Source organism: Nannospalax galili, unplaced genomic scaffold (genome assembly GCF_000622305.1).
Source record: "Nannospalax galili isolate Female #2095 unplaced genomic scaffold, S.galili_v1.0 scaffold371, whole genome shotgun sequence".
NCBI lineage: Eukaryota > Metazoa > Chordata > Mammalia > Rodentia > Spalacidae > Nannospalax > Nannospalax galili.
Genome location: NW_008331606.1, coordinates 6298405 through 6312697, shown reverse-complemented (window position 1 = coordinate 6312697; position 14293 = coordinate 6298405). Strand labels below are relative to the sequence as shown.

Sequence of the window (14293 nt, the reverse complement as noted above, 5' to 3'; positions counted from 1 at the left end):
GGCAAATATATCCAACTATATGCATACTGGGGCTCTTCAAGCACAACCTCTACTTGATTATCAGCAATATCCTCTTTCTAGGAGGTCAGGGGAAAGTTGGGGAGGAAATTTTGAAACCCCTTCCTCTGCAGTCCCATATTTTCCTGACAGTCCTGTCTTATGGCAGTAAAGTAATTTTTCATGCTTGTTGGAGTCAGATCAGTCCCACAGTAAAAGATGTGCTGACTGGGTCATCAGTCAACAGACACCGTGTGCTGAGCACTGTATGGTGTGGTAGAAGACAGGATGTGGAGCTGTCCACCTCCAGAAGAGGGTAGACCATGGTAGAAGAGCAAGAAGACAAGAGCAAAGTCGATGCAGGACACTTTGCATATGTTCGCAAAGGGGAGGAGTCTGTGGGATATTTGGTTAATAAAAGCTGGAGAGAAACTGTGTTGGCAATAGCCACCATTTTAAGGAGGGGAGTGACCAGATGAAAGCCATGTTGGAGAAGCTTTCTCTTCACCTTTCCCTCAACATTAGGTTAAATGTTCTCCTCTGGACTCCCATAATCCCCTGAGCCTTATCACAGACTTTTTGCATCTTCCTATAATTTCCTGCTTCCTTGTACTTCTTCCCTTCAGACCGATTTCCTTGTGGAAGGTGCTTACATTGGGTTGATGCATCTAATAACTGAACAAAGGGTTTTGCATACTGTTGATGCTCAGGAAATGTTTACTGATGGGACAGGACAGGATAGAATGATAGAACATTAGACATACCCAAGACCACTCTGGAAGGGAAGGCAAAAACAGGAAAGCAGTTAGAATGGTGTTTCTCTGCCGCACGTATGAGGAACTAGAAGGGACAACTGGGTTGAATTCTGAAGGAAACGTGGGCACCTTAGCTAACAGTGCTGACCTGAAGAAATAAAACAAAATGGCTCTGGGACTGGAGCAGGTCCCCATGAGGTAGTGTGATGGGTCCTACAGACTACAGTAGTATTAAACAGTCCTGCTTCCACTTTGTGAACAAATTGGTCATGGGCCCAGCTGTCTGTGGGGACTCTAGGCCTGCTGTCCTCTTCATGTCTGGATGTGAAAGCCATGGACTAGACCACTGCTGACCCATCTCTGCCCAGCTGTCCCTTGCTGGCTGTGCCAAGTCCCCAGAGAGCTAGAACTGACCAGTGAGACTCGGCTCAGGAGTGATGATCTGCCACAGCCCCCTTAATCCTGTGCTCTTCACTCAGCTCCCACCACCTGGAGGTGTCACACAACGAAGCTTCAAACAAAGAAAAGTGTCAGCCCAAGAAACAAGAGTCTCCTTTTCCCCTCCATGCCTGTTTCGTTCCACCCGGAGAGGGAGGGTGAGAGAAAACCACGGAACTTTTCAAAATCCCATTTTCCAACAGCTAAATCAGATTCATTCTGTGTCTCCTGCACAGACTGCATTAGTCTGGGTAATGTAAACACTGTGAGGCCACAGCTGTCTGCCAGCTGCAACGTTGAAGCCCATTTCAGGGGGCATGAAAAAACCTGTCTGTAACCATCACAGATGAGAACTGTTAGCTAATGAATGGGCCCTGCTGAGGCCAGAGCCCAGCTGAGTTATTTCAGTCTTGGGCCTTAGCAGAGATTTTTATTGGGTAACACATTTCAAATGCTCCAGTCACTCTCTAGACCCCAGATCGGAGCCCATTGCTCAATCTCCCCCCACCCTGTCCTCCATCAAAAAAAAAAAAAAAAAAACCTAATTTACTCCAGGGACATTCCTGGTGGCAGTTCAAGAATCTTGGCGTTTCGAGTGCTCGGTGATTGCTCAAGGAGGGTACAGTGAGGGCTTAGTAAAACCATGGGTGTGCTCAGGTTCCCTGCAGCAGGGGAGAGACTTTCCCTTTCCAGGCTGTGCACGGCTTCTACCTGGGCTGCTCAGCGTGGAGCAACCTAAGAGATAATCAGCCTGGAAGTGGACATCATTATTTTGCCTGGACCTAAACTGATAGAGTTTTTTGTTGTTGTTATTTCTTTTTTTTTTTTTGAAAAAATTGTGTGTGTGTTTGATTGTATGTATGTGTGCATGGATACACCCAAGCCTCATGAAACACGTGGAGAACAAAGAACCTCAGGTGTTGGTCCTCATGTTCCACCTTGAGACTGAGTGTTTTGTTGTTGTTATAGTTGTTATTTTCCACTCTATATCCCAAGCTAGGTGGTCCAAAAGCTTCTGAGGATTCTCCTATCTCTACCTCTCATAGCATTTCCATGGCTTTGGGGATTTGAATTAAGGTCCTCATGCTTGTGTGGCAAGTGCTTTACCCACTGAGCCATCTCCTCAGCCCATAAGTTGTAAGTTCTTGCTGGCATCTCCCACTGTGACTGTTCTTCCTCCTCCTCCATAGGCTCAGGTCAAAGGGAAGGCCAACAAAGCTCAAATGCCACCAGGTAGGAGATGAAAGCTGGGGCCCAGACATTTCGCTGGATATCTGCCTAGAGTATGAGCCAGTACTATCAACCTGCCCTCGAATACAAGTGGGTGCCCTGAACATGAGAGGCATGTGGAAGAGAAGTGAGTGCTTAATGCAAGCCAGTGGTTTTTGTGGTGATTGTGGTGGTAAAATAGCAATCACATAAAATTTACTATTTTAACAGTTTTCGAGTGCAGCATTTAGCGGTATTCAGTACATGTACTATGTTGTTGTATCAGCGTGACCTCTGCCTAGTTCTGGAATATTTTCATTGCTCCAAAGAAGACTCCCATATACTTTAAATTTATTTTTATTTTTTTGTGTATGAGTATTTTACCTGCCTGGGTGTAAAGTGTAGCATGTACATGCAATGCCCACGGAGGCCAGAAGAGAGCGTCCTGTCCCCTGGAACTGGAGTTACAGATGGTTCTTAGCATCCATGTGGGTGCTGGGAACCAAACCCAGGTCCTCTGCAAGAGGAGCAAGTACACTTAACCACTGAGCCATTTGTCCAGCCCCTCCCATATACTTTAAACAGTCATTCCTCACTCCTCCCGCCAGCCCTTGGAAACCACTAATCTGCTTATTGTAAATTTGCTTATTCTAGATATCTCATATAAGTGGAATCATACAATATGTGGTCTCTGGTGTCAAGTCAACATTTTTTGTTTGTTTTTTGAAACAGGGTCTCCCTGTAGCCCCAGTTGGCTTGGAACTCACAATGTAGACCAGGCTGGCCTTGAACTCACATAAATCTCTATGCCTCTGACTCCTGAGTGCTGGGATTAAAGGTGTGTGCCACTACACTCAGCTCAAGCCAACATTTTTTGAGTCCATGCCATGTACTAGTCATCAGGATAAGCATGAGGAATGAGCGTCAGATATACATCAGCTAACAGCAGCTGCCTTTTTTTTTTTCGGAATTTATTAATTCATGAAAGACACATGCTGGGTGATTTACTTGTACTATCCACTTTCATCTTCATAATAACCTCTGATTTAAGTAATAGTAGTGTCCCTAGTTAAAAGATTGGTAGCCTGTGGCTAAGAGACACAGGGCAAGTAGGCCAAGTTTGCGCTGGTGGTTAACACTCCTTGAGTACCTCCATTATTTATCATCTATTTAACTCAGAACCAATCTGCTTACTTAGAGACCACATGCAAGCTATGTGCTACCTTTGTGTTCTGTGCTGCCTGGCCCATCTCGAACCCCCTTAAGTCCCCACTGAGACAAGGCCAGAAGCAAGGTAATAACTTCATTCGGTCCTTGTGAAAATGCCCATGTGTTCTCAGGGATAAGAACCTAGCATAAGAGCTGGCTCAGGGTAGCTCAGTGGTTCAGTGCTTTGCCCAGCATGATCCCCAGCACAGCCAAGAGGGCGAGAGTGTAGAGCATATGCCTGGCCTGAGCACCTTAGTGTTCACGTGCCCTTGGGCACACCCAGAGTTTTTGTCAGTTCCCAGAGAGCTGAATATAAACCCCTTCCTTTCTCTCCTGCTCTTGACAGCATGTGGAAATAGTAATGAGTATTTATACAGCAATTCTTTAATCTACTCAAATTTATTTTTAAGTAAATCATATGCAAGCTTTGATGTGCTATTTGATTATTGGAAATAATAACTTATTGGCAGACACCAGTGTGTCCTGATATCAAAGATGAGATCATCTGATCCAAACACATCTGGAGAGGTCTTACTCAGCTCAGTTGGTTCCAGTCTGCAGGTAAACCCTCAGATAAGTCAAGTTCCCCCTGATCTTACAGTGGCCTTTTAAAATATATATTTTATTTATTTTTATTTTATGTGTATGATGTTATTGTGTGTATGTGTGCAAGTGCACCCATGTTGTGCAATGCCCATGGAGGTCAGAAGAGCATGCTGGATTCACCTTGAACTGTAGTTACAGACTGTTTTTAGCCACCGTGTGTGTTCTGAGAATCACCCAGATCCTCTGCAAGAGCAGCCAGTGCTCTTAACCACTGAGCTATCTGTACAGCCCCTAGATTGGTGTTTTTGAAGCAGCCTCAAAAAGTGTGTACCTTGTCCTCAGACTGTTTCTTGATAGTTTGCTGTTGTTGCTGTTGCGGATGCTGTTATGTTGTTTGGAAACAGGGTTTTGCTATGTAGTCCAGGCTGGACTTGAACTCCAGATTTTCCTACTCAACCTTTCAAGTATTGGGATCACAGGTGTGTACCACATGCCCCACTCATACCTAGACTTTTAAACAGTGACTGGTTGCAACTGACAGGGACTCTCATGTTCCAACTGCCTGTGAAAGGGTGTTCTGCAGCAAAACATGGGAAAGGAGAAAAGGAAAGTGGGAGTTGTTCCACTGTTTCATAGACTCCAAGATGTGTGTTTAAAAATCCCTAAATGGGAGCAGCATTTGGGAAAGTTTAATGGAACTGGAAGAGACAAATATTGATACTCAACAGTCAGCTTCTATAATAATAAGAACAATGGTATTGCCTGAATTCAAATAAGCAGAACAGATGTTCCTCATGTATTATGAGTTGAAAATCTTTCCTTCATGTGGGATCAGTTAAAAATCAAGCTCAGGACTTAGTGTATGTTTAATATAAAAACTCTCAATAAAATGACCCTGGAGACAAAATCCAAGCGGGGACATGCTACAATCACCAGTGCAAATAATCAACCAGTCAGCAATTGCCTGTGAGAGATCAAGGCATGCAAACGTGTGAGGATGGCAATTAAGGAGAATGGAGGTGGTGATGGACAAAAATGTTCTTTGCCATCAACACTGACCAGAGCTCCACACGCAGACATTTTTTCCTGCATAAGTGAAATTTGGAGCTTGGAAATTTGGAGCTCCAGGAAAAATAAAATAAAAAGGAAACAGCAAATCTATATTTTTGTTTTGGAGACAAGATCTCATTATGTAGCCTGGTCTAGAACTTGCTATGTAGAACAAGCTGGTCTTAAACTCAGTGATCCTCCTACCTGTCTCCAAGTGCCAAGATTCTTGATATGAACCATCAAGTCCAACCACTTTTTTTGTCTTTTTTGAGGCAGGGTCTCCCTGTAGTCACAGCTGGCCTGGATTTGCTATGTAGACCAGGCTGGCCTTGAAGTCACAGAGATCCACCTGCCTCTGCCTCCCAAGTGCTAGGATTAAAGGCGTGTGCCACCACACCCAGCTTCCAACCACTTCTTATAACAATTAATATATGTGAGAAGAATTTTCAAAAGATGAACTCTTAGAAATATATGAAACTGGCCAGGCATGGTGGTGCATGCCTTTAATCCCAGCATTCCGGAGGCAGAGGCAGGCAGAACTCTGTGAGTTCAAGGCCAGCCTGGTCTACACAGTGAGTTCCAGTTCAACTGGGGCTTCAGGGAGACCCTGCACCAGAGTCCAGTCCAAGAGACATTCCCAGTGTCACCCAGGGGATTCATCCCCAGGCAGAACTGAGAACTCAGTCCATTATTTCACTATAAGAGCCCAGTAAATGAAAGAGGCAGGTGACAATGCAGGTGACGAATTGGGATTTCACCAGAAAAACAACAAATTGGCAAGCCCTTTCTTTCCACGGCACCAAATAACGGCCCCTTCTTTTTAAAGATTCATGGCCAACTACTCACCTAATGCAAAAGAAGAGAACGACAAAACAGCCACAAAGAGAGTCTTAGTGAAATTAGGAAGGGGTCGAGGGCATTGAGAGGCTGCCTAACAAAGACAGGCAGGAAAGATTAAAGTGAAATACTTAGGAAAGATGAAGACATGGAAGGGATGTCATATGATCAACGTGTATAGACAGGCTCTTTATAGGTCAAGGCTCCAGGGGACTTAGACATGTCAGCTGAATTTTGGAATCCACAGAGAGGAGCAGGCCTTGCAATGGATATCAGGAAGAAGTGAGAGAAAGGTAACATTAGTGTCCCTAGTGAGCACTAGATGTCCAGTAAACATGAAGGAAATACAAAAATCTTATTCCAAAGGGTGTTAGAAAGTTACAAAGCATTTCTTAATGATCTTCCAACAAACTGATTTTCAGCTCAATATCCGTATCGGTGACAGCTACCATTTCTTGAGGATTTACTGTGTGTCAGGCACAACGCTGAGTAAGCTATCCGCACGGTTTTCTCATTTCGTCTTTTCATCCTTACTTTTCATCCTATGGTAGTGACATAGGCACTACCTCCATTTTTCAGATGAGGAAAGTGAGGCTGAGAAAGACTGAGTTGTTTGTTCAAAGTGAAACAAATCATTGGAACTCATTACATCCAGACCTCCCTTAATTCCAGAGCCTAAACACAGTCCCCATTGCACAAGTCAGTGGAATGGCTCACTTAGCACTCTTCCCTGAGCAGAAGAGAAATTTAACAAAGGTGAGGTTTTAGAACATTATTTCTATTTGGAGGGAAAGATGAACTGGAAAAAGTGGCTCTGGGACCAATGAAGCCATCAGGAGGCTGAGACAATGAACAGGAATGCAAAGAAAGAATTCTGCAAGGAGGAACTAACATGCAGCAAAGAAGGATGGGATCTTACCATACCTGATTTCACCTTTGTCACTTAGAAATCAGAAACGTTCCCATAACAATGCAAACAGATCCACCTGTCTTACTCCTCTTTGTATGACTGCTTAGAATCCAGTTCTAGGGAAGTTTCATTTTACCAACAGTGTTTTTGGTGGACACCTCAGATGTACATATATATGTGGTGAGCATGTGTGTGTGTTGGTACAAATGTAGAACCAAGCCCCAGAAGTGATATTACTGGGCTGAAACCTAATTTAGGGACCGGGAGTTTGGATCAGTTGGTAGAATGCTTACCTAGCATGGAGGAAGCTCTAATTTAATCTCCAACATTATATGAAATTGGACCTGGTGGTGCAAACCTGTGATCTTAGCACTTCCAGATGGAGGCAGGAAGATCAGAAGTTCAAGATTATCCTCAACTATATAGTGAATTGGAGGCCAACCTTGGTTACCTACATTAAATCCGAGAGGGGCGGAGACAGTTGTTAGCCACCATGTGGGCGCTAGGAATTGAACCTGGGTCCTCTCTGTAAGAGCAGCCAGTGCTCTTAACCACTGAGCCATCTCATCAGCCCACAAGAGAAGCATTTTAAATGTTGATAGAATTGGGGGATAAGATCTTCATACTGGAGTGATTATTATTTTAAATTTTGGATGGTATAAAAGACTAGCAGAAATAACTGGGCTCCTTGCTGTTCCAAAATGTAATTTAAAAGCACTAGGCCTTCCATGTCTTCCTTACCTAACACATACCAATCTTATTAAAGCTAGCAACATGAAGAAAGAACGGAAGGCGTGGTAACCCTTTGGGAGCCATTTTCAAACGCTGGTGATCTGGTACCTCATCCTCTCAATCACTTCATTTTAAGGGAAGAGGAGTTCTGCTGGAATGTTGAGCAGCTGGATGGCAGTGATTGTCATTTAATAGAGCAGACAGCCTTTTGAGAGGCTCCCGGAGGGAAGCTGACAAACTGAAAAGAGGGTAATTTTCAGATACAACAGCAACTTGACTTTCTTTGTTGTTGAGAAGGTTGGCTATTGTTCTTAGACAGGGAATCTAAATAACTTCTTTAAAATAGCTCCCAAAAGGAAGTGAAGGGCAACATGAGTATTGAGTATAATGATCTGTTCTCCTAAGTGATGATACTTTGTTCAGTATGCTGCAGCTAGAGTGGGTTCTGCTTCACAAATTCCCATTACTAACTACCTCTAGCCAAAAAAGCTACGTGGCACTGATGCATGACCCAAGTGAAAAGGGGGATGCAATCAGGGATGGGGATAGTTGGGGCCAGTTACCTGTCCCAGATAGGTTACAACAAAGTCAAATGCAAAAGGCTCTTAGAAATCTGACCTACAGATGGAAACAATAGACTCACTTTTTAAATTTCCATAGTATAGCAATATCTTCATTTACTGAAATGTTTATTGAACAAGTACTATGTGCCAGGCACTATGATAGGTACTGGCAGTACAGTATTAAATAAAACAGAAGCGTCCCTGTGCTCCTGTGAGGCAAACATACAAATATTCACAGTCCTCCCTGAGAGCTGAAATACATTCAAATCTTTTATATAAAATGGTATAGTATTTAAATAGAACCCTTCACATTCATCATATACCTTATAGCATCTCCAGATTACTTATAATACTTGATTTCAATGTAAATGTGTAAATAGTTATTTCACTGTATTATTTAGGGAATGGTGAATGGGGAATGACTGTGCACATGCAATACAAATGAAACATTTTAGAAAAACTTTGGATCTGCAGTTGGTTGAATCCACAGATGTGGAACCCATGGATATGGAGGGTTGGGCCTCATTACTAATAGTAATGATGGCTATGAGCAGGACAGAAAAAAAAAAAAGGTTTTGCTAAAGAATAAAAAGTACACCAGTGGGGCCTGAGCTGAGGGATCAGGATGGTCTCACCAAGAGTGAGTCCTGAAAAAAGAGAAGGGAGCTGCTCATTCCAGGAGCCAGGACTGTTGAAGTCGATGGTCAAGAAGCTCTGTGAAACTGTGGTTTCTCAGAGCCCTGGGGCCCTAGTTGGTTCCAGAGATCCACCTTGATGTTTCCCAGTGAGGGTCCATGCTGACTGCCTATTCGTAGGTTCAGCCAGTTAGATCCCGTGAGCTTCCAAAGTATTCCAAAAGTCTCAGACACTCCTTTTGGTTCCCACGCCCACTCACGGCGCGGCGCTGTTATCTGCGGAGGGGCTTCCTTGCTGAGAAGCTAGGCCTGCATTGGTTAGGGCTAATGACTGAGGCAGCACCAGTCTTCAAGAAAAGTGCAGGCAGTGATAGAGAATGAGAGCAAGAACTGGAGCCAAGGAAGCAGCCCCTGCCAACAACTTCCGCTCCTTCCTTTCCTTCCGCATGGCTGCCCGTGGAGCCCCCGGTGGCTGTTTATGGTGATGTTTGTTTTGCAATTAACAAAGGAGGGAGCCTTTCTGACTTTTTTTTTTTTTTTTTTTTTTTGCCCAGAGGCCCCAGATTTTGCCTATGAAACTGCCAAATACGCAACTTTGGGTGGATATTTGGCTGAATCCCTTTGAAGGGCTTGTCAGTGCCTAAAATGGAAATTGTTAGAAAGCAGAGAACGGTGGTTGCCAGCAACCATGAAATGGTAATGACCAAATCATTTATTTTTGCAATGAAATGTCATCCTCTAACACTACAAAAGCAGATTTTTTTTGTAGCTTGAAAGTACTGACTACCTATAAAATTCTTCAAAACTGGTTCTATGTACCACACACACGTACGGTGATTCTGTGTACCACACACTCGTACTCACATACCCCTATCTTTCTCCCACCTCTGTCTTGCCTACTAAACCAAGCCGCCTCCAGCTTGGAGCCCAGCTGCAACCTGGGATGAATTAAAAGGCTGGCAGATTATAAAAGGTAATCGGCCCTCAGCCATCCTATAAAACAAAGGGGAAGTTCATTTGGTTCTTTCTAAAATGGTGTGTGGCCCACTTGCTTTCCACATGGAAAACTTCATAGGCAATAATAGGCTGATCCCCAAAACACAATATGGGTGTTTTCTTATGGTTGCACCTAGAAGACATGACAATAAGGATTTCTATGTGTATCGCCTCAGTTAGCAAGCAAATCAGGCAAGAGCTCCAGTTTGGTACCTTTTAGTTTTGAACTCTGGCACTTGTGCTGAGTTTAGAAGGAAGAGTCTGGAAAATACATTGTGGATTGACACTGGGGAATGCGGATGATCTCCTAGTATTTCTTTGAAAACAGTAATTAAGATACAGTACCTTCAGGCCAATTTCTGGGAGGCTTCAACCACATTAAAAAAAAAAAACCCAGGTTTTTCTTTCAGTTTTTTTTCATAGTGACTTCAGTGAAAATTTATGTCACCATAAAGTTTATTTTAAAGTAATACTTTACAAGCCTGCACTTTTCATATTGAAAACTAAGATGGCTCCATTCAGCTTTCATTAAAGCAGGCTTCAGGAGTCATCTTTAGATCACAGTCACAAGGCCAGTTAGTTTTTGAGCAGCTTCTCTTTCCAAAGAGGTGGCTGGCTTTCCCTAGATACTTGTAACTAATAGTGTGCAATCCATTAGGGAAGCAGACCTGGTGTTAAGAAAGGTTATAAGAACATTATTATTTAGCCATGGACCTTGAACCATTCAAAGGTGGCAGTTACATTTGAAGCCCCATACTTCTGCATCCCTGTTACGCAAGACCTTTGGAACAGCCCACTGGGAAGAGTGGCTCTAGTGCAGGTGACTCTCCCCCAGACTCCCTCATAGGGTTGACTCAGAGGAGAATTACAAAATAGGCTAGCTCTGTCATTTCACTCTCTTGCCCCATCTTTAAAGCTCCCTCTCAGTCCACAGGTCTCTGATACTATAGCAGTGGTCTCACGTTGAGAATAGAGACAACGGGAACAACTTATGGCCAAGGGACCCTTCCTCCAGGAAAGGACCAATTGAACGGTCTCACAGCTAAAATTACTAGCTTCTGGACTTGGAGTCATAGTTGACTAAGAATTGTAAGGTATTGTAAGACTATCATGGGCATGGTAGCATGGTAGAAATTAGTTCTTTCTCTCCTTGGTTTGATTAAGCTGTAAATTTTCTCTCTCTCTCTCTGTCTCTCTCTCTCTCTCTCCTCTTTCCCTCTATTTGTTGTTTTTTTTTTTGAGTCAGGGTCTCACTATGTAGCCCTGGCTGGACTGGAACTCACAGAGATCCTCCTGCATCTGCCTCCTGAGTGCTAGGATTAAAGGCATACACCACCACATCTGGAAAATTTCTGTTTTTTTTCATCTTTTGGAATACAAGGAAACTAAGGAGGCAGATTGTTGACCTGAATATCTGATAACAACACTACTTTCTCAACCTCAGTTGCCTCATCCATAATGAGGCACTGGAACTATACAAATTACTAGTTCTCCCCGAACTCTGACATTTGAGAAATCTAATAGTCTTACCAACAGAGAGGAATGTAGCTATATTTCAATACTTTCTTTAGCTTGGGGAAAGCCATTACAATATCTTTTCTCTATATTTCTCTTTTAAGAGGACATGACACATTTCCAGTATCATAAACTGAACACTTTGCAACTCATCATGGGGGAGCTTTTTCTCTGTAGAAGGGGCCACAGTGATCCAGACAGGCACCAAGCCCCAAGAAGTGATGCAGACACAAGGGGTTGGAGAGATGACTGCTCTTCCAGAGGATCAGGGTTCAGTTCCCAGCATCCACATGGTAGCTCGCAACTGTCTGTAACTCCAGTGCCAGGGGATCCAATGCTCTCTTCTGGCCTCTTCAGGTATTGCATGCACATGGTACACTTGCATCCATGCAAACAAAACCCTCATACACATAGAATTAAAAATTTATAAAAATAAATTGGCCAGATGTGGTGGTGCACACCTTTAGTCCCATCACTCAGGAGGCAGAGGCAGGTGGATCGCTGTAAGTTCAAGGCCAGCCTGTGCTACATAGTGAGCTTAGGTCAGCTGGGACTACAGGGAGACCCTGTCTCAAAAAGACAAAATAAATAAATAAAATCACAAAATGCTTTTAAAAAGAGATAAAAACACATGAGATAAATGTGGCAATCAGACCTTATGGGATGTGAGCCAGCCTCATCAGAGTCATCATGGGTGACAGCAGATATCCCTGAGTCAGCTCTTCTGGAGCATGACACCAGCTCCTCTGCTTATAACCTGTTTCACCTTGAGCAAGTTCATTACTCTTATGTGCCTCAGTTTCCTAATCTGTAAAATAGGAAATGATCATAACACTGCAAGTTAAAATGGTGGGATTAGATACCATCCGATGAGCATGTGACATGTGTAGACCAAGTCTGCCCACTATCAACTATTTTGATGCTTGGTCTCCTGTGTCCAGATGTGGATTCAGGGATTGAAAGGGTTACATAACACAAGCCCATCCTCTTTCCTGTGTCTAAGACTCTGTTGTCTAGAACATCTGTCTGCTTCTGAAATAAGTGCTTCTCTCCCTCTTGTGAGGTAACACTGGGCCTCGGGCAGTCTTAGTCTTCCTAGGTTCATGAGTCAGTACCAATGACCAAAAGAATGGAAGAAATGCTCATTTAAACCTCAGCCGTAAGCGGTTGTCTTCCACATTTGCAGTGGACAGAACAGAATGCAGGCTTGAATTCAGCTCTTGGAGTAACAAAAGGAGTTTTTGGGTTTTTTTTTTTTTTAGAAAAGAATGTTCTCCCTGGGGGGGGGGGTTCTCCTTGTCTAGGGAGGGAAGGCCAAACAAGAGAAAACAGATCGTGGTCAGAGCAGGGAAGACATTTCACCATGGGTGGGAAAACGCTGGAGGAAGAGTCCCCAGACAGGTTCTGTAGTGTTTTTCCCAGGTAAACTGGGGAAAGAGTAGCTGGCCATCTGTCCTAAAGTGTTTCATAGGCCATCAGAGCAGGAAGAGCCTTTAGAAGCACTCTTATCCCAGCCTCTAATTTAAGGATGAGACTGCAGAGACCTCAGGCAAAGAGGACAATTGCCCTATAGTCATGTAGCAAATTATTGACAGAACAGGATTTAAACCCTAGGCCAAAGATCACACCACTCCACCATAGTGGTCTCTTAAAGGTAGACAAACTGCTGTCTCTACTCATTCTGGAATGCTCTGTAGTACCAACATACTAAAAAGTAATTGAGGCCCACCCAGAAGAACTGAAAAGGTATTGAGCAACGCCCAATTGCAATTCCTCTAGTTTATCCATCCGATTTGGGAGCTCCGGCTGTCAAAGTGTTGCAGCCAAAGTGTTCTTCACTCAACTAACTGGTCTTCTTAACTTACCATTTGAAAGCAGCTGTGGTTAAAGCAGAGCTTGCTGACTCAGCCCATGTAGTAAGGATGACTAAACACAAGAATTTCCTGTGGGGGATGGAAAATATCTTTCAGATGCATTTGTTTCAGGGAACCTTTCCGTTCAGTCAGGGGCTAGCCCACCATAGGCCCATGAGGAAAAGCAGCAGGCTGTCCCTGCTTAGTACCAAGGTAGCCTCTGCAGATGTTTCCTTTCTTTTTTTCTAAACAATATCGTGGCTGTCTCGGCACCATTTTGGTCTGGCCAGCATTTGCACAGAGCTGCATCTGCCAACTGGTAGAGCCCAAAGCAGAGGGGAGCGGAAGTCTCCCCTGACTGGAAGGGCCTTGCACATTCTCCTGCTCAGAGGCCTTCTCTCAGGGGTGAATTGGGGCTGATCTGCTTTATCTCAAGGCAGTTTCAGTTCTGAGCCCACCTTGAATCATTATGCTGACCAACTACAAACAATGTGGGCTGGCTTCTATCTCCAGCGTGCATTCTGGGGAATTTGCAATCTGGAGTAAAGTTATCATGTTCAGGTCTGAATACCACACAGACATTGGACAACTTTAGGAAACGAACATTGACCTTCAGTGGGATTGCTTACCAGCTTAAGGCATTAATCCAGTGAACCCAAAATTTGGATAAATATTTCAAGACTCTTGGCTGAGAAAGAGTCTGCCTTGCTCAATTACAAAGTTGGAGACACCTGGTGCATTTGGGAGCCGCAGGTTTGCTTTGCAGCTTGTGAATTAGAAAAGGGGGCGGGAAAAAAGAGAGGGTGAACATAATCAGCCATGTTCTGAAAGCCATATATAACTGGAACAGTTCAGGCATTGAGGATTTAAGTCTAAGGGACCGGCCTCATCTTCTCCCGATCCCTTCCCTCGTGTTCGCCAAGGAGAGAAAAGGATTATTGGCCTCAGAATTCTCAGAGTCAAGGATTTCTTTTTCCTAAGTGAGTAACAATTTCTTATTCCAATGGGGGGGGGTGTTCAGGGAGAAGCAGAGTGGAGTCAGGGAAAA

General features: G+C 43.8%; 1 protein-coding gene across 2 annotated transcripts in view; it reads left to right on the top strand.

Moving 5' to 3' along the window:
- Positions 1 to 14293, top strand: part of Plac1 (placenta enriched 1) — a 202976-nt gene that overhangs the window by 141859 nt on the left and 46824 nt on the right. Inside the window, exon 1 of one of the 2 annotated variants that reach the window (XM_029560404.1) lies at positions 14020 to 14225. The exons of the other annotated variant lie outside the window; for it this stretch is intronic. The gene's annotated coding sequence lies outside the window, so the exon portion shown is untranslated. Of the gene's footprint in view, positions 1 to 14019; positions 14226 to 14293 lie in introns of those variants that run through there. 2 annotated transcript variants of the gene reach the window in all.